Source organism: Capricornis sumatraensis, chromosome 22 (assembly GCF_032405125.1).
Source record: "Capricornis sumatraensis isolate serow.1 chromosome 22, serow.2, whole genome shotgun sequence".
NCBI classification, from domain to species: Eukaryota; Metazoa; Chordata; class Mammalia; order Artiodactyla; family Bovidae; genus Capricornis; species Capricornis sumatraensis.
The window spans coordinates 28,729,443-28,749,991 of NC_091090.1; the positions used below are offsets into that span (position 1 = coordinate 28,729,443).

At 40.2% G+C, this 20,549-nt stretch overlaps 1 protein-coding gene across 1 annotated transcript in view; it reads right to left on the minus strand.

The window, feature by feature from the left end:
* The window catches only part of PKHD1 (PKHD1 ciliary IPT domain containing fibrocystin/polyductin), a 445,700-nt gene that overhangs the window by 166,480 nt on the left and 258,671 nt on the right, over positions 1-20,549 (minus strand). The gene's annotated exons all lie outside the window — the stretch shown is intronic.

Genomic DNA, 20,549 nt, shown 5'->3' on the forward strand with positions numbered 1-20,549 from the left:
AAGGCTAGGCTTTCCTGAAGAGGCAGAGGAAAAGAAAAGAATGAATGCGTTCTTCCACTGCTTTGCAAACCAAGGGGCATGGCCAAAGGCATTGCTGATGACTCTAACCCTGCCCCAAGCCTGCTTTAATGCAGATGTCCAGATAAACTCCACACCCTTTGTCCCTGCCCCTCCCTAGGCTCTGGTGTTTGAAAGGTAGACAAGCACACTTGACCTTGACCTCTAAAGTCAGACTCTCTGCTGTGAATAAGCTGCTACTGACTAGCTGCCTAGACCAACTATTTACTCCTCAGTGCCTCAATTTTCTAATCTATAAAATGAGAATGATAATAAAAATATCTCTTCATTCATAGGATGTTTGTTAAGATTAAATGAATCAATAGACATAAAGTGCTGAAAAGTATTAGTAAAACACTCTCAATCCCCTAGTCCCACCAAGAAAACTAAGTGCCTGTTACATGCTCAAATAAGCATTTAATATATTCATTAATTGTATTGTTTTCATTAGCTGGATGAACTCACAGAGTTCATGAGGCAACTTGAAACCATTATTCTTTATCTCACCTTTCTAAAAGTAGTTTCCATATAATTTCAGGAGAAAAAAACATTGGTTTTTGCTTGAAAGTGACAATAGAGTAATACATGAATAAAAATTCTCTTTTAAAACAACAAGTGCTTCATGTGTGCCAAAGTAGTAAGTGTTACTTTCTGAAGTTCAGTAGTAATTCAACCCAAATTGAAGATATCAAATAAGTGTTTCTGCTTACATCTTAATACCATGATCACTGACACATGCAACAATTTTGAAGGGACTTTCTGAAATTTATTTCATTGAAATATAGTTGATTTACAGCCTTGTGTTAGATTCTGGTATACAGCAAAGTAATTCAGTTAGGCGTATATATCTATGATTTTTCATATTCTTTCCCATCACAGGTTATTAGAAGATATTGAATATAGTCCTAGTCCCTTATATTATACAACAGGGCCTTGTTGTTTATCCACTATATATATATAGTAGTTTGCATCTGTCAATCCCAAACTCCCAATCTTTCCCTCCCTTGCCTCCTCTCCCCCGTGGTAACTACATGTCTATTTGCTACGGCTATGAGTCTGTTTCTGTTTCATATTTAAGGAATTTTTAAACATAATCTCACATCTGACCCCAGAAAACAATGCATCCCGTTGCTCTTAAGGCCCTGTCCCCCAAATTAACTTCTCAGGAGTTATCTTCTCTGGTCCCTGCCTTCTGTCCAAGGGATAAGACCACTGCATCTTCCTATGGCAGACACTGCAGGGTTGTAAACCAACCACTTCCCTTTTATTCCTGGGTTCATAGTCTACTTTTTCCACCCTCCTCTGCAGTTAAATGAAGCCATGTGACTCAGGGTAGTCAAGAAAATGTATGCAGAGCTGAAGCGTGACATCTCTAGACCTGATCCCTAAATTCTCCTGGACACACCTTCTCCCTCTCCTCACGCAGAATGCTGGTTCTCAGGATGTACGGATGATCCACCAGCATCCACACCATATACTCATCCATCTGAAGCAACAGGGTTTTAGGTCTGCTATTGAGTCTCCACACTGGATCCACCACGCCTCCATGGAAATCTCTCTCTTTCACTCTTTAGTGATACCCTGGACCTTCTTATAACACACAGCATTTAAAAAATTTATGATAATTACACACATGATTATTGCTTATAAGGAAGGAGCTGTCACTGGGCTGATCCTCAACATAATTATGTCTTTCTCTCCCACTGTTATTCCTTAGGAGAAGACAACACCCCTTTTGAGAAATCCCTAGTGCTTCTAATGACATCAAAGATAAAGCTGTGCCATAAATGTTGCTCAGGTACGCTGAGTTCCCTACACACCTTAAATTTCCAGAGTTTATCAGTGACTGATGTAAAATGAATAATCAGACTAAACAGATGAAAATAAATATGTATTTCACATTCAAACCAAAGAGTGAAATAGCTAGAGAATGTTATAGGTTTCACATACATTTTGTAAGTTCATAACTTTAATGTGACTTCAAAAGCAAGACAGAAATTACTTCAAGCAAACACATTTAAATATAAGAGTTCGACACAAATAACCTTTATCTATTCCAGTCTGTGGCCCCTTCTACCAACGTTTGACTATTGAACCTGATTGTACAAAGTTAACTTAACTTCTTCAATAAATGTTTTGTTTTGAATATACCTTTCAGTTAAAATGTGACAATTACATCGAATTTAAAATCTTCCCTTTGGTCTTTACCACATTTCCCCTTAGAAGACATTTTTCCTAATTGTCTTAAATTGCAAATAAACCAATAAGTTGCCCACAAAGCACAGTTAGCCTAACTATTACAAGCTCTATGACAACACAGACTATACCTGTCACTGTCACATTGAGTTGCTGAGCACATAGAATACCCAGACTTTGGTAGGTGCTCAAAAAATAACAGCAAAGAGTGTGCGTGTGCACACACACACGTACATGTAAAATCCAACAGCCATTAGCAGCAAAGAATAAGATGAAGACAAGAGTAAAACACTATTTTTACTTCTTTCAGTGCCAACTTCACTTTGAAATTTCCTGGATCCATCTAGTCACACTTTTTTCCTTCTTCCTTTCCTTCCTCAGTATGTACCACATCTTGCTGGGTGGTGAGAATTCAAAGATGAGTCAGACATGTTTCCCATCATCGGATGAAGACAGATAAATAAACACAAGGCAATATACTTGAAACAACATATTTTTTATTATATGGAGATTGACCTCATCTTCATTCTCAAAACTTCAAAATGGAAAGTCTGTCCATGTGCCTATTACAACAAAAATTCTGCAAAGATGAAATAAAGCTATGACTTATAAAGACTTAATATCAACTAATTCTCTTTGCATTACAATCACAGACATGACAGTTGGCATTGCAATTGATGCAGACCAAAAAAAAAATCATCCTAAAGTAGGCTCCAGAGCAGATCAGGTCCAAAATGACTCTCAGCTATAATGACAGCTTCTAGAGGATCTCTCTCTGCTCCAGGTGTAGACAGGTAGGGTCAATATGCCACGTTGTCTAGAAGTACCATGCTTTCCAGGAAATTACTCAAGGTGTTTCAGAGAAAACATTCAGAAGCAGTTACACATATAACGCGTTTAGAAACGCGAATGATGGGTCACCTCTAATGTAACGGTAGCCCAGTGCTTTCGCCTTGGCTTGACTTGGCCAGCGCTCCCGCATCCTGCTCTGCCAGTGACCAATCTATCCTGCTTAAGAGAATGAGCACTGGCATATGGAGGGAACCATCTGGAATTTCTGTTGCTCAATGGGAGGCTGATGGGGGAACAGATCTGGAAAGAGACTCCAAAAAGAATTAATGAGTACCAGATGTAATTAAAGATTGCTTTGCCCCCAAAGGAGCTCAGGACCAGCCATGGGGTAGTGCCTCTTGGTTCCGAATTACACCCTCTTTCTACTTGTTCATCCATCAAACACTAACCATCCCACCATCTTTATTCTAGTATTTTTTCCCCAAGCAGTCCTTGGGGTTTTTCACCCATAAAAGGGTTGTATTTTGACAACAAGAAGGATAAATCTTTATAAATAGTATCTGGAAAATTAATACTAAGAAAGAATTACCCAACTTTCCCCATGTATCAAAGGCAAGGCAATTACAAAAAAAAAAAAAAAAAGTGTTCATCTTCTGCAAATGCATAGCTACCCTTAAGACCAGAAAGCTTGAGCCAAATCAAAAGACAGATATCTCTAATGGCAGGGGAAGTCTTCTTTTGTATCAGGAATGACCTGACTACCATAGCATTGCATATAATTCCAACTCTAGATTTAAACTCTATTTTTCCCCCAGCAAAGTCAGAGAATCAAGGTCACCATTGTGTAGCATTTCAAGGGTCTGACATTCATCTAAATCCTGTAGAAAAAGACCAAGGGCAAAGGACACAGATGCTGAGAATAAAATGGGGCACAACTGGGGGCAGGCAGACCCACTGCTTGTGTGGAATTCATTGTATCAGGCCCATAACTTGGGTGGTGAAGACATTTTCCACTACAACCCTGCTGTTGTCAGGAACACAGCCTACACCAACTTTGGCATGGCTCTGACATCAAGGGGAAAGTCATGGCACACCAGGGCAGAGCAGAACATACAAGGCTCTTTGCAGGATTGCTATTTTCCTGCACCTACCATAATTAACACACTTATTTCTATATTCAGCCTTAGCTCCAATACTTTCTCATAAATATGTGAACCAATGGAAAACTAAGTTTCAATACCATTTCAATCACTATTAAATGACCCAATCTTCCTTTTTGAAAAAGAAAAGAATGTTTCTGTCTCTAAAGTAACCATTTTAGAGATGTCACGCAAGTGTATGTTCCTCGATTCTTTGTCTCGTCACAACAAAGATTTGGAGTGATGGACATTAAAGCCCCCTCAGCATGTCACAGCTCTCAGGTCTTGGATAGACCGTGTTATAGCTCTCAGGTCTCGAATAGACCATGTTATAGCTCTTAGACAAATCAGTGTTACAGCTCTATTTTATTTAGAAGATAGCAGGAAAATCCATCTTCGAGGCGTGAGGGCACGTCGATCCAAAGACACGAGGAGAAGAGCGCCCCAGCACGCGGGAGAGAGAGAGAGAGCTGGCTCTGGCTCCTCTATTTATATGTTTATCTCTCCCTGGGCCTGTCCTATGTAAACTGGGCCAGCCAGGAGTGTTGTTTGTTTTACCTGAGGTCCTCACTCTGGTCCTCGGACCTTCTTTTGTTTCATTTTCGCGGGCTTTTCCCTTCCTTGTCTTGTAGCCACCGCCATTTTGGACTCTTTCCCTGTTCTACCTACCTAACAGATACTTAGATATACATATGTACACAATGATTGGTGATGTTTTATCTCCTTTATAGTTGGTTAGCTTTTGGTGAATCTCACGATTTACCCAAATAGTCTATCTCTCACAATTATGAAAACATCCAACAAAAGTATGTTTATAATGGAATGGAAATTGTTACACATAAGTAATTCATAGGAATGAAAGGTTAACATTAATGAAAATTCATGTCAAATAGTCTAATTTACAGAGATGCTGATATTTATTTATCAAGAATTCACGCTTTTATAGAAAAAGCAGAACAAAGAAGTACTAGAAGATAAGGATGCAGTTTTTCTATAACTATATTCTTTGCAAAGAGCTGCTAACGTTATAGCTTGACTTTTTCTTCAAATCCACACAGGTGGTTTCTTTATTCTACTCTATCATTTTTTTCAAACTGATCTTAAAAATAGGCAGTTTACAAAGCACCCTGAGGCACATGATTCAAGACTGAAAGCAGCTTCCTTACACCTTGAAGAAGAGCCATCTGCCTGTCTGGTGTGTGTGTGTGTGTGTTTGGAATGGGGTGGGGGGCGGGGGTGGTGGGAGGCTGCTCATTTCATTCTCACCTCATGGGAAGAGTCCAATTTCAACTTTGGACAATAAATTCCCATCCCACTCCCTACATACACCATCTCAGTGTCTTTCTCCATCACAGACAGACATGCATAATTCCCACAGTAGAATCAACATTTTAAATTATGATATTTTAATTGATCAATAAAATGTTTAACATACAGTGTTTATCTCTTCCTCTAGTCTATACCATCTGTTCTTCAAAAATAGTTTGAATCTATTTAATAGGAAGGTCTTTAAGTAAAATTACCAACTGTATCAGATCAGTCCTCTAAAGCCCGAATTCTGAAAGGGAAATACCAGAAGGTACTGCTGTTTTTACAGAAATAGAAAAGAATCTGCGCCTTTTCTCATTCCAGGCTTTCTTTGTTTTATTTTGTTTTGTTTTTTTAATCTTGAGATGCTGTTATGCCTCCATTCTCTCCATTAGGCTTCAAAGAATTCAGAGCAGCCAATTTGGTATTGCCTTTTTAAAAGACAACTTAATATTTTAAAAAATTGATGTATAATTGACATTCAAAAGCTGTATATATTTCATGTATAAAACTTAATGAGCTTAGAGATGCACATATATTCATGTCCCTGGAGAAGGAAATGAAAACCCACTCCAGTATTCTTGCCTGGAGAATCCCATGGATGGAGAAGCCTGGCCCACTACAGTTTATGGAGTCACAGAGTTGGACACAACTAAGCTGCTGAGCATGCACACACACATATACCCATGTAACATCACTACAATCTAGGCCATAAACCTATCCATTCTCTCCAAAAGTTTCTTTTAACTATTTAATTAATTAAGCCTTTTAATTAATTCTTAGTTTGAAATAAGAACACAACATAAGATCTCCTCTCCTAGCAAATTTTAAGTATAGAACACAGTACTGCTTACTATAGGCATTTGGTTGTACAGCAGTTCTCTAGGATTTATTCATTGTGCATAACTGTACCTCGTACCCTTTAACTAGTATCTCTTCATTTTCCCATCTTTCTCGTCCAGCAACCACTAAATTAAAAGATGGGCAAAGGAACTGAGTAGACATTTCACCCGAAAAAAAAAGACAGACAATAGATACATGAAAATATGCAGGGCTTTCCTGGTGGCTCAGTAGTGAAGAATCCGCTTTCTAATGCAAGAGACATGGGTTCTATCCCTGGTCCAGGAAAATCCCACTTGCCACAAAGCAACCAAGCCCGTGCACCACAACTGCTGAGCCTGTGCTCTAGAGCCAGGAGCTGCAACTACTGAGCCCCGGCCCCACGACTACTGAAGCCCGCGTGCCCTAGAGTCCGTGCTCCACAGGAGAAGCTACCACAATGAGAAGCTCGTGCACCACAGCTAGAGAAAAGCCCAGCAACAAAGACTCAGCAGAGCCAAAAATAAATAATTTTTTTTAATTATAAATAAAGAGAAAGAAAATGTGCTCAACATCACTAATCATGAGGGAAATGTAAATCAGAACTACAAGATATCACCTCACAATTTAGCATGGGTTTTAACAAGGAAAAAAAAAAAAGATAAAAAAGTGTTGGTAAGAAATTAGAGAAGGAAATGGCAACCCACTCCAGTATTCTTGCCTGGGGAATCCCATGGACAGAGGAGCCCGGCAGGCTATAGTCCATGGGGTCACAAGAGTCAGACACAACTTAGCAACTAAATCACCACCACCAAGAAATTGGAGAAGAGGGGACTCTAGTACACAGCTGGTAGGAATGTAAATTGGTATAGTCACTACGGAAAACAGTATGGCAGTTCCTCAAAATTTAAAACTAGACCCACCACATAATCCAACAATCCCACTTCTGGGTATTAATCCAAAACAATGAAAACAGGATCTCAGGGGTATCTGCATGCCCGTGGTCACTGGTGTTACTATTTGAAACAAGGTCCATGGGGTTCTGATAGCTCAGAGGACTCAAGACTCAAAAAGACAAGCAAACAAGACAACAACAGCAAAAACCTAGGCCTTGCAATCCCCAGAAGACCTAAAAGTGAAGGGTTTTTGATAAATGTGAGGTCAGGTTTTAAACTAGAGTTTGGCTTTATACACATAACTCTATTGACCTCAATATATCATTAATGAATCTATATTAACCTGAAGTTTTGTGATTAAATTCCTCTCCAACTCTTGTAGTGAATGATGCATTCATATGTGAAGAGGCATAAACTTGTAAATCTCAGGTAACTCAATTATTAAGTTTTTATTAATATATGCAGCAGTTAGTGTTAAAGCCAAATGAGGCACCAAATTTATTTTCCTATGTGGGCTTTTGTTTTGATTTGTTTCCCTAAGAAAAATAACGAAACCAACTTCTAGTAAATAAATATGTTTTCATAATTTAATCCTGAAGAAAAAAAAAACATGATGCTCTATGAAATAAGTGATTCACTCCTGAATGAGGCTGTTTAGGCATGTAGCAAACATTATATTCAATGAGTTTATTTCCCCCATGAGCTCTTTATAGAAAATAAATCTTCCCTTTTTGTCTCGGCTTTACACTAGAAAGAGCAATGAATCCATAAAACTATGAGATTCTTTATTTTTCTTTAATATTATTGATTATCTTTTCTCAAGCTTTCAATTATTTCTTCTAACTGGCAGGGGGAAGGGAACTCTCCAAAACATCACTAAATTCCTTAAAAATAAAATGTTTATACTCTATTTGTTTTTAAAACCATATGTATTACTTAACAAATACATAACTGATGCTTAAAAGAAAACTTAGAATATAGTACTTGACTAGTAAATATTAAGTAAACAATCTCTATTCTACATTTTAACGTGTTATAACTGAATTTATAACTTCTGAGCAAACTAGTCTATATTCTCATTCCTAAATTCAAACAGTGTTTGTGTTGTTGTTGTTCAGTTGCTAAGTCGTGTCCGACTCTTTGCAACCCTATGTACTGCAGCATATCAGGCTTCCCTGTCCTTCATATCTCCCAGAGTCTTCTCAAACTCATGCCCGTTGAGTTGGTGATACCATCCAACCATCTCATCCTCTGTCGCCCCCTTCTCTTCCTGCCCTCAGTCTTTCCCAGGATCAGGGTTTTTTCCAATGAATCAGCTCTTTGCATCAGGTGGCCAAAGTACTGGAGCTTCAGTTTCAGCATCAGTCCTTTCAACAAATATTCAGGGTTGATTTCCTTTAGGATTGACTGGTTTGAGCTCTTGCAGTCTAAGGGACTCTCAAAAATCTTCTCCAGCACCACAGTTCAAAAGCATCAATTCCGCACTCAGTCTTCTTTAGAGGTGTTCATTGTTCTCAACATTTCCATATTTTCCATTGTAATATATTTTAAAAACTCCCAAAGCCTTTAAGAATTTCTTGGTAAATTCTAACAAATTATATCTATTTAATGCTTTGTGCTTCCAAAATAAGTCCCAATAAAGCCTCTATAAAGAACTAATGTAGGACAAGAACACTGTCTAATCCGTCTATTACTATTAGTCCAAGAAGCTAACAGGTACAATGTAATGGTCACCTAATTAGAATTCAGAGACCTGACTTTGAATCCCAAATAAACCATTCCTTAGGAAAATTGCTTAGATTTCTCTGATTTTCTGTTCCCCACATGCAAAATAAGAGAAATAATACTTCATGGAGGCAACAGTAAGGGTTAGGTGGAATACTACCTAATTAGGTGGAATACCATAAAAGTATTACAGTGCCTGCACTTACCAGGCATAAAAGGTTTAGCTATCATTTGTTTTTTTACACCTGATATATATTTTTGAGTGTTTGCTCTATGCCTGTCACTTCATTATTTGGTGAGCCAAAGAGACAAAGGCCTTGATCTCAAGCAACTTAAGTTTTTGCGGAGGAAATGGACATCTAAACATAATCACACAAATAACTACATAGGCACAAAATAGTGCTAAGAAAGAAAATTGCAAAATATCCTGGGGATAGAGTGCTCTAGACAGAGAAAGTAGTACATATGAAAAGTATGAAGTGAGGGAAAGCTCCATACCTTCAAAAGACTGAAAATCAGTGAGTGTGCCTGAGTGATTTCAAGGGTATGTGGGCTATGGACTCCACTCTGGAAATCAACTAGCTCAGAGAAATTTGCCCACTCATAAAATAAGGTATGAGTAATTTTGCTAAATACTGCTTGTAAAAATTGGGGGAAAAAAACTTGAGTTCATCAGTAACATAGTAGTTCAATAAATCATGTTACATTTCTTCTAAGGAATAGTATGTAGTCATTTAAAAGAATGCAGTAGATGTTCTTTTTACAGATATGTTATCTCCCAGGTATTATTAATTTTTTAAAGTCCATATGAATACTTAAGACATATTTTCATGCTAATTGGCTCAAAATGGCAATCATTAGTATTTTATAATCATCTCAGTTGATCTCATGCATGCTAAAGGTTAAGAACCTCTATCTCAACCTTGGTTTCCTTATGCGTAGAATGTGAAGTTCTAGTAAGATAAAATAATATTAACACAATAACTGGCTAACTGGCACATAAAAATACTGAACTCATTTTATTATCTTATTATACAAATGAGGGTGTTTTTACCAGTAGCACTATTATTAACACAATATTATAATTACTGTTACTATTACCAAATGAAGGATCTAAATATCTTTGATGTGTTATGTGTTTGTATCCCCTTATATTTACATAATGTATTCCTTTGGGGGCTCAAAAAATTAAATTTGAATATCTCTATTTCCTGCATTATTTTTGCTGATGATATTTTATGACCTTCTGGTTTTAACTCAGCATCTCTGATTACTATTATTCAAGTAATCTGGGACCTAGTAAAGGTAGGGCCAGCACTTGGCACTGAGGTGCTATGATGGTTCTTACTATGTTATGTGATTTGGGTTTGCCTGTGATGGGCTATGGTGGAATTAGGATGGGAAAAGAAGAGAAACTGAAATAGGAGAATTTCTAAAACCTGGCATTAAAGTTGTCCTCTCTGAATGTGGCTAATTCTCCAGGACAGAATACTGGAGTGGGTAGCCTTTCCCTTCTCCAGGGGATCTTCCCAACCCAGGGATCAAACCCAGGTCTCCCACATTGCAGGCAGATTCTTTACCAGTTGACCCACCAGGGAAGCCCAAGAATACTGGAGTGGGTAGCCCATCCCTTCTCCAGCAGCTCCTCCTAACTCAGGAATCGAACTGGGGTCTCCTGCATTGCAGGCGGATTCTTTACCAACTGAGTTATCAGGGAAGCCCTGAGGTAAGCATGGTATGGCAAAACTCTATCAATAAAATCCTCTGTTTTCTGAGTACCGACCAGTCTCTCTCTCTTTTCTTTGTTACCTGGAAAACCTTGGCATGAAACTACATGCCCCTTTGGTCCTAGTTCTCCTTTGGTCCCTAGTTCCCTTGGGGAAAAAAGTCCACATTTCTCACACAGCTTTAGAGAAGAGACTCATAACCATACTTAATGTATAAAAGCTGTGATTTCCATACAAACTGCTGCTTTCCCAGAAAAATGGAAAAGCCCTCGTTAACAGTTTAAAACCCTTTAACTGTTTCCTTCCCTTTCTACCTGAACTGCAGGGCCAGCTTGCTCTACCGAAAGCCTCCTCTGAAGTGGCACTTCCAGATGAATAAGATAATTTAAAATGAGTGGGAAGCCTTTTTAATTCATTCAGACTCGTAAGATATCATTAAATACACACCAAGTATTGCTACATACACCAGGATACGGAAAGACACTGGATCTACTCCTAACTCCTATTTCCCCAGTTACAATGATTTCCTCACCAGCGTTACGATAAAGGCCTAAACTAGTTGCCAAACGGCAAAACTTGGGCCCCTTTGGTGTAGCCAATGTCACAGCTATAAGCAAGTGTTGACATTTTCTTATATACCCTCTTCCTTTTATAGTTTCACCAAAGAAAAGAAAAGAAACAAAACCAGGTGCATTCACACTATGCAAATGAGAAAAGGTAACCTCTGAAATGATTTCCCAGCAAACAGAAGATGCTCAAGCTGCTCCCTAGCTGACACCACAGGAGGTGTGTCAACCGCCTAGATGCTAAGCCGCGGGAGGCCTGAGGGCTGGGGAGACAGTAAACCCCCAGAGAGCTCTGAGCTCCAGCTCGGCAAGCCACACCGGGCCCAGCAGGTCCTCAGGTGCTGATCCACGGGAGGCCCATCAGCGGCTCAGGTGGAAGGTGCGGGGAGGAGGCAAGCTGTGCAGAAGAGGAGCTTGAATGAAGGCCACCGGCTCCCCAGGGGAGAAGAGAAATGAGAGCACCCACTGGGAACACAAGAGTTCAGAGAACTCCATTAGCACAAGGAATGAGCCCGCGCTCTCCTGCACAGAGAATCTTCTTAGCTGTGGGAAGCAGGACTCACAGAGAGTAAGCTTCCAGCCCAAGGAAACTGAATAAATCCTGGCGCGGAAAGAGTCCCACGCTGGGTACTGCGGCAGACTACCAGGGCTCCCTGACAAGGTCCACACCGTCCAGTTAGTTGCTAAAGTTCTTGGCACCACCCTCTATTCCCCCTTGTGTGCCAAGATTCTCGGACTGACATGCAGCTCTCCCTTCAGCTTCAAACCCCCTAGAAACTTCAGCAGAAACCGACTAGGCAGTACCTGCATCTCACGCCCTGTCACTCACTCTAGCGTTTATGGAGCATCGGCTCCAGGCCACATCATGTGCTTCTCATCGGTACAAGTCGAATAAGATATGGCCTCTGTCCTCAAGGGAACATAAACATAAATAGTAATCACCAAAGAAGAGTATATGATGAAAATAGGCCCAAGGTGTTGCAGGAGCACAGACGAAAGAGAATTACATCAAATGGGATTCAGGAACACTTTCTGGACGAGGTAACGCTCTGTGGAGTGTTCAAAGACAGAGACGAACAACTGGCAGAGTCTTAGGGTGGGAAAGAGGGTGAGGCGGAGAAGTGGGATGGAGAGGGGGGAAGTTCCAGGCAGCCAGAACAGGAAGTGTAAATGAGCTAAGGGGAGAAAGAGCTGACTTCATCCAAGAACAGTAAGTAGATGCATATGATTGGGTGGCAGGACACACTGGGAACAAGTAGGCAAGGAGGCCAAATCATAAAGGACCCTGTGATCCAAACTAACGACATGGAGATTTAATGTGAAGGCTTTGGGGAGCCCCTGGAATAATCTACAGTATTCTATACCTATGGCCAGGCCTTCAGAAAACTGAAAATTGCTGCTTTCGATGACTAGGTGTTTCAATTTTTCATAAGGCTAACCTATTTTCAAAATCAAATTGGTTCTGAAGTGAAAATTCCAATTTTATATTTTGTCATTTAATTGCTAAAACAATATACATATAGAGTGACAGTGTCATACGTGTCCCATACACAGCACAGTACAAATAATGAGGACTCTTAGTATAGTCAGTAAACAGTAACATGGTATTAAAATTCAAATAAATGCCAAGTAGTCCTTCTTTATATGAGCAAAATTTTAATTATGTATTCTCAATAGTATTTATTTACTTATCAATTTATTGATAAATTATGTACATGTAGTACTAATGTTTCCTATGTTTTTGCCTTTTCACGCTGTTCATGAGGTTCTCAAGGCAAGAATACTGAAGTGGTTTGCCATTCCCTTCTCCAGTGGACCACATTTTGTCAGAACTCTCCACTATGACCCCTCTGTCTTGGGTGGCCCTACACAGCATGGTTCAAAGTTTCATTGAGTTAGACAAGGCTGTGGTCCATGTGATGAGTTTGGTTAGTTTTCTGTGAGTGTAGTTTTCATTCTGTCTGCCCTCTGATGGAGAAGGATAAGAGGCTTATGGAAGCTTCCTGATGGGAGAGATTGACTGAGGGGGAAACTGGGTCTTGTTCTGATGGGCGGGGCCATGCTCTGTAAATCTTTAATCCAATTTTCTGTTGATGGGCTGGGCTGTGTTCCCTCCCTGTTGTTTGACCTGAGGCCAAACTACCCTGGAGGTAATGAAGATAATGGTGACCTCCTTCAAAATGTTCCTTGCACACACTGCCACACTCAGTGCCCCCCAACCCTGGAGCAAGCCACTGCCGACCCACACTTCCGCTGGATTCTGTATGTTAGTATTTTTTTTCACAGGAAACTGCTTTTCACATGGGCTTCCATCTTGAATGGGGTGGGGAATTATAGATGAAACACACTTGAAAAGGACAAGGCTGGCATTGGTCATCCCCAGATTGTTGGCAGCCATGCATGAGCTAAGAGGAATTAAAGAACCTCTTGATGAAAGTGAAAGAGGAGAGTGAAAAAGTTGACTTTAAAACTCAACATTCAGAAAACTAAGATCATGGCATCTGGTCCCATCACTTCACGGCAAATAGATGGGGAAACAATGAAAACAGTGAGAGATTTTATTTTGGGGGGCTCCAAAATCACTGCAGATGTTGACTGCAGTGAAATTAAGACACTTGTTCCTTGAAAGAAAAGCTATGACTAAACTAGACAGCATATTAAAAAGTGCAAACATTACCTGGCCAACAAAGGTCCATCTAGTCAATGCTATGGTTTTTTCAGTAGTCATGTACAGATGTGAGAATTGGACTGTAAAGAAAGCTGAGCACCGAAGAACTGATGCTTTTGAACTGTGGTGTTGGAGAAGACTCTTGAGAGTCCCTTGGACTGCAAGGAGATCCAACCAGTCCATCCTAAAGGAAATCAGTCCTGGATATTCATTGGAAGCACTGATGCTAAAGCTGAAACTCCAATACTTTGGCCACCTAGTGTGAAGAACTGACTCTTTGGAAAAGACCCTGATGCTGGGAAAGACTGAAGGAAGGAGGAGAAGGAAATGACAGAGGACGAGATGGTTGGATGGCATCACAGACTCGATGGATATGGGTTTGAGCAAGCTCTGGGAGTTGGTGATGGACAGGGAAGCCTGGCATGTTGCAGCCCATGGGGTCACAAAGTCAGACATGACTGAGCGACTGAACTGAACTGAATACTAATGTAATAAATATTATCTGCATAATAACACATACACACAAAAAACTTTCAAAAGAGGATAAAAAAATAGAATAAATGTTCTAATATGTTCTATGTGCTCTTTGATGGATTATCTTTCACATCCCATTCAGAAGCCACTGCATTAGGCAGCTAACAAATACCTAGACCGACCTCCTGGATACTCTCATGTGCACGCATGTAGAGAGATGTCAGTGCGATTCATTAAAGCAAACCAACTAAATGAAGAAAAACAAAGACAAGAAGAAAACAAGGATGGTGATTTATAGCACAATCAAGCCTAAGTAATTTCTGTGTAGCTGATAAAAGATTAAGGCAACAGATCATGACTTGATGAGAGCAACTGACACCCTTCCCTCAGCAACTCGTGGTCATTATGAGCATAAGGATAACACAAATGATGACGCCAGTGCTTGGTCCCCCTCACTGCACAATGAAAGCAACCTGGGCAAAGTCAGAGGGCCGCAGGCAGGATATTTCACCTAAGGAGTGAGAGGGGGTCCTGGGGGCTACCAGGGAAGCCTCTACTCTCATATCCCCACAACACTGGGTTCTCAAAGACAGGTCTGTACCTCTAGGAGCTAATTTTCTGGCTGTCCCCCAAAAGGATGTAAGAGTCAGCAATCTGAGAACCACTCTACATCAGAGGTGCATGTGTGTATTTCCTTGCTAGAGGTAGCATTGCTAAGCGTAAATCCTATTTATAAGATGTGGAAGCAGCCTAAATGTCTATCAACAGATGAATGGATAAAGAAAATATGGTACATGTTTAAGCCATAAAAAAAGAATGAAATAATGCCATCTGCAGCTACATGGACAGACCTATAGATTGTCATACTAAGTGAAGTAAGTCAGACAAAGACAAATATCATATGATATCACTTGTATGTGGAATGGCAGATTCATGTTGATGTATGGCAAAACCAATACAATATTGTAAAGTAATTAACCACCAATTAAAATAAATAAATTTATACTAAAAAAAATAAAATGATACAAATGAACTTATTTTCAAACCAGAAATAGACTCACATACATAGAATGCAAGCTTATGGTTACCAAAGGGGAAAGAGGGAGGGAGTAATAGGTACACACTGCTGCTGCTGCTGCTAAGTCACTTCAGTCATGTCTGACTCTGTGCGACCCCACAGACAGCAGCCCACCAGGCTCCCCCGTCCCTGGGATTCTCCAGGCAAGAACACTGGAGTGGGTTGCCATTTCCTTTTCCAATGCATGAAAGGGAAAAGTTAAAGTGAAGTCGCTCAGTCATGTCCGACTCTTAGCGACCCCATGGACTGCAGCCTACCGGGCTCCTCCATCCAAGGGATTTTCCAGGCAAGAGTACTGGAGTGGGGTGCCATTACTACATATAAAATAGATAAACAACAAAGATCTACTTATAGCACTGAGAACTTTATTCAATATCTTGTAATAATGTCTAATGGAAAAGAATCTGAAAAAGAATATATATATATATGAGTTTATATATATGGGTTTCCCAGGTGGCTCAATGGTAAAAGAATCCACCTGCCAATGCAGGACATGCAAGAGACACAGGTTTGATCTCTGGGTCAGGAAGAGCCCCTGAGTAGAAAATAGCAGCCCACTCCAGTATTCTTACCTGGAAAATTCCATGGACAGAGGAGCTACAGTTCATGGAGTTGCAAAGATTCAGACAGGACAGAGTGCTCATGCTGTATACAGGATGCAGGATATATATATGATATATATATATCATGTATATATCATATATATATCATATACATATATATCATTGCTGTATACCTGAAACATTCTAAATCAACTATACAAGAATAGGAAAAGAGTGGGGTGGGGGAGATTTGTGCCTTCATAACATCCTGCTCACTTCCATTTTTCAGAGGGTTTTAGTTAGAAAAACTCCCACAGTGCAGAGGGTTGGAATCCCAAATGCCAGAACCTATGGGAGGAAACCCTACTCTAGACACATTCCCCTGTAGATCTCTCAAGAGCACACACCACCTCCCACCTTATGATGGGCAAAGAGGAGAGAAAGGGACCTGGCTTCAATGTCAAGGCTCCGATTCAGAGTTAGAGCCATGTCCACCGAGCAATTCACCTCGGTGAATCACCTTGAGGCATCTGTCTCACTTTGCCAACAAAAATCATTCCTACAAGTCTAGCAAGGATGCCATCAATATGAATGGAAGAGAAGGTCTGGGATTCATCAGCATTCCATCCAGCTCACTGTTCATTCATTAACACATGTGCAGACAACATTTCCTCTGTTCCAGAGCTATCATGGACCCAGGAACACAAAGATGAGAGGTTCCTGTCGGTGCTCATCATGTGCCGGAAGACAACAGAGCCTCACCTGCCATCTGCACCTGTGCACACAGCCCAGCCAGTCCTGGCACAGCGCAGCATGCTTGTCACCTCTGTGCAAACATTATTGCTGCCTGAAAAATGCAGGCAGAGGGGTTAGCCCACTGTCCTTAAACCAGAAAATAACCCAGCTCAATCCAGGTAAGAGCCGTGTTGTTTCATCCAAACACTAACTTGCCATCAGGTGATGTTATCATGTAAATAAAGAGAAGCAAACAGATGGCTTCAGATGGGATCCGGGGCTTACAGAGCATCACTGATGTGATAAACGCAGGAAAGAGAGGACAAGCCATTAGACACAGTGCAGGTCCTGCAGCACATGGCAGCCTGACAAACAGAATACTGATCTTAAAACATTACTGACTGGAGACATATTAATGATCTTTTGTTACCAGAATTTCACTGACCAGAGACATATCAATATGTTTTTAGAAGCTGATACAATTAGCATCACCCTGCAAAGTTGTTAGGGCTTAAAATTGATCAAGAGTTCATTCTACACCTTATGATTGTCTTTATCATTCATATTTTGCTCTGTTAGGGTTTTGTTCCAACCTTGTGTATATCAAAAATATAAAATTTTCAAAAATGACACATTGCAAAATTTTTAGCAAAGAATTTTTTGATGAATTTTATGTAGATAAAAGCCTGTGGTTGTCCAAGCAAAACATATTAGTGTCTCTGAAGATGATAGTTCTTCAGAATATAGTTCTGATTCAGACTATGTGAATATCAGACCAACAAACAGACAAAAAAACCTTAATGATTGATTCTGATTCAGAAAGTGAAAATTCACATGGTGCTAGAGAATGCTTTGCCTCCATAAAAGAGTGAATTGAAGACAACATTTTATGAAAATTAGAAGACTTTACAGGTATGTCCGGTATAACAACTGAGTGCCATAACCCTCAAAGTGTTACTGAAATAACAGAATTAATTTTTGGTCAGCCAAAATAAAAATTGCCAGCCACAGGCATTAGTTTTCCCCAAAACCCCTTGGTCAATAATGCATTAATAATACACCCATAGCAAAGGCCAGTCATATCCCACTTACAGGTTTTTGTTTATCAAGTGTTATTTATTTCCAAACATGAGGATCTACCTCTAAGAAACAGATATCCCTTCCTTTCTTTTATGGTGGTGACCCTTTAGATCACAGCCTTTGAAAGGCTCTATTTTGATCCCTCCTACATGTTTAAGTAGGGATTTTTGTAATGAACTAGGAGAAGGAAATGGCAACCCACTCCAGTGTTCTTGCCTGGAAAATCCCAGAGACAGGGGAGCCTGGTAGGCTACCATGTATGGGGTCGCACAGAGACACAACTGAAGCGACTTAGCAGCAGCAGCAGCAGCAGCAGAGAGACTCAAGGAGTCTGGAGGCCTATATTTGAATCTGCGCTCTTGCCATGGTCTCTCAACTCTGACTCAGGCATCCCTGTTGGAGTCCATTTTCCTCAGTCATAAAATGAGAGATAATTATGGCAGAGACAACCAGTTGTCTCCCAGTATCTCTTTTCTTCTCCATTAGTCACAAGAACTCCAGTTTTTAGCTGAATACATTGTCACCTAGCCAAAAAACTACATTTCGCCATCTCCTTTTCAGTTAGTTATGACCATTCAGCCAAATTTTGGCCAAGATGTAAGAAGAGGTGTCACATGTGACTTCGAGGTGGAATCCTTCATACTGTCTGCTGCCTAGAATGTGGGTGCAATGGCTGGAGCTCCAGCTAACATCTTGGACCACAGAGTAACTTTGGGAAAGGAAAAACAGCACATATTGGAGCAAAAAAATAAGTGGAGTCCAAGTCCTTGATGCCACAGAATAGACAAAAGAGACATAAGAGAGATAGAAACTCCTACTTTCAGCTCTTTGTTACTCACAGAAGACCTAACTTTATCTAATACAACTAATGCCTAACCCCATGGAGTTGTTGCAAATGTCATGTTAACTGTGAGAATACTTTCTACTCAGAGGGTTTCCCTTAACTCCTGGCATCATGAGCTGTTCTGTGAATAAAAGAGTTGCAGGGTTAAATATCTTTGAGAAACAGTACATGCTATACCCCCTCCTTGAAATTACACAATCTATATTATCATATAAAGGGCTCTGAAAAAGATCAGATGCAAGAAATAATTTTTCTGTGTTTCGTCCCAAATTTCCCCAAGTCATTTGATGTTGGTATCCTTCTTATGGGCCTCACTGGTGGCTCAGACAGTAAAGAATCTGCCTGTAACGTGGAAGACTTGGGTTTGATCCCTGGGTTGGGAAGATTCCCTGGAGTAGGAAATGGCAACCCACTCCAGTATTCTTGCCTGGAGAATTCCATGGACATGATGTGTGATGCTTATGAACAGCTAACTTCATAGGAAACAATTTAAGAAATTCTAGGTAAACTTACCACTAGTAAAAGGTAATATCTAATGATTGTTTTAGCCTTACAATATGGTTTACCTAGGTAGAATCATATCATTCTGGTCCTAGTCTTGATGGTATATGCTTTCATAACTTTCTGCATGTTTTCTACAGCAGTTGTTAATTTTATTAGTTTATAATGGTCACTTTGAGGAAGAGCTTTAATCACTCTCACTCTCTTTGACAGCCTGAAGGCAGCGAACTCCTCAGGGCCTATGTGGACTCTTAATAACTCAAACATAGGAATCTCCCTTCTAAGGGAACATTCCGGAATACAAAAAAATAAATTCTGAGAAATATTCACATAAGTGTAAAATAAGAGATTTTTTAAATGGGTTTTCAAATAAAGTTTTTAAAAAACCTCAGAGTTACCAGTAAGACCTTATTACTGGGCTCCAAAGAAGCCCTGGACATCCAAGAAAGATCACTTACATGGCTGGAAATCGATGCCGGCTACTAACAGAGCACATCCAAGCCTGCCAACCAGTGTGAAACACATGGCCTGCCCACAGGGTTCAAGTCCCATGGCCTGAGGACTCTGCCCCAAAAGGGAGCATCTCGATAGCAAGACAGCCATCCAGGCAAAATGGTCTTCTTATGCAAAGGTTCTTGTGACCCAGGCCTGAGAGTCCCAGAGCATCATGTCTAGTGGTCAAAAAAAAGAAAGGAAAGAGAGGGAGCCCCTACTTCTCCCAGTGAGGAACAGAATACGTCTACAAGGAGAGAAGGAATCTATGGCAGCCCTTTTTGAAGAATATCTACAATGGCAACATTGACGTTATGGTAGTAATTAGCACAGAACTAGATAGTGTTATTTAATGTTCTAGTAAAGAAGCATATATATTATTCTATCACAAATTCAATTTTTAGTATTTTGATAGCTGGATCGACATAACTGCTTTCTTTTATAAGCCTATTCTTTTTTATGTATTAAGAATATTATTCTAAGATTGGATCCAGGCTTCAGGAGACTGCTAAAGAGACCAAGGGCACACGAATAGTTCAGAAACCCTGGGTTGCGTAAAAGCGTGGTGACCCCCAAGGGTCAACAGAGAACTGCTGCGCTAGTCCACCCCTTCTGGCTGGGCTGTACCTCTAATGGGCAAACTTCTTATCTTTAAAGCTCCGCATGTGAAGACACTCCGAAAGCTCCCTCCAGAAAGTATAATCAATTCAAGAAATGGCAACTATACCTAAACCAATAATTGGGAAATCATGAATTATTTAATTCGACATTCCAAGAATATCTGCATGGAAAACAGACCATAAAGTAAAGAGAAAAAAGAAGTAATTCGATTAGAGCAAGTGAAAAAAGCCCTGCTCTAGATTAAGGGCCCCGTAGGCAGCTGTTCCTTACTCGGCTCAACTTCCCCGGC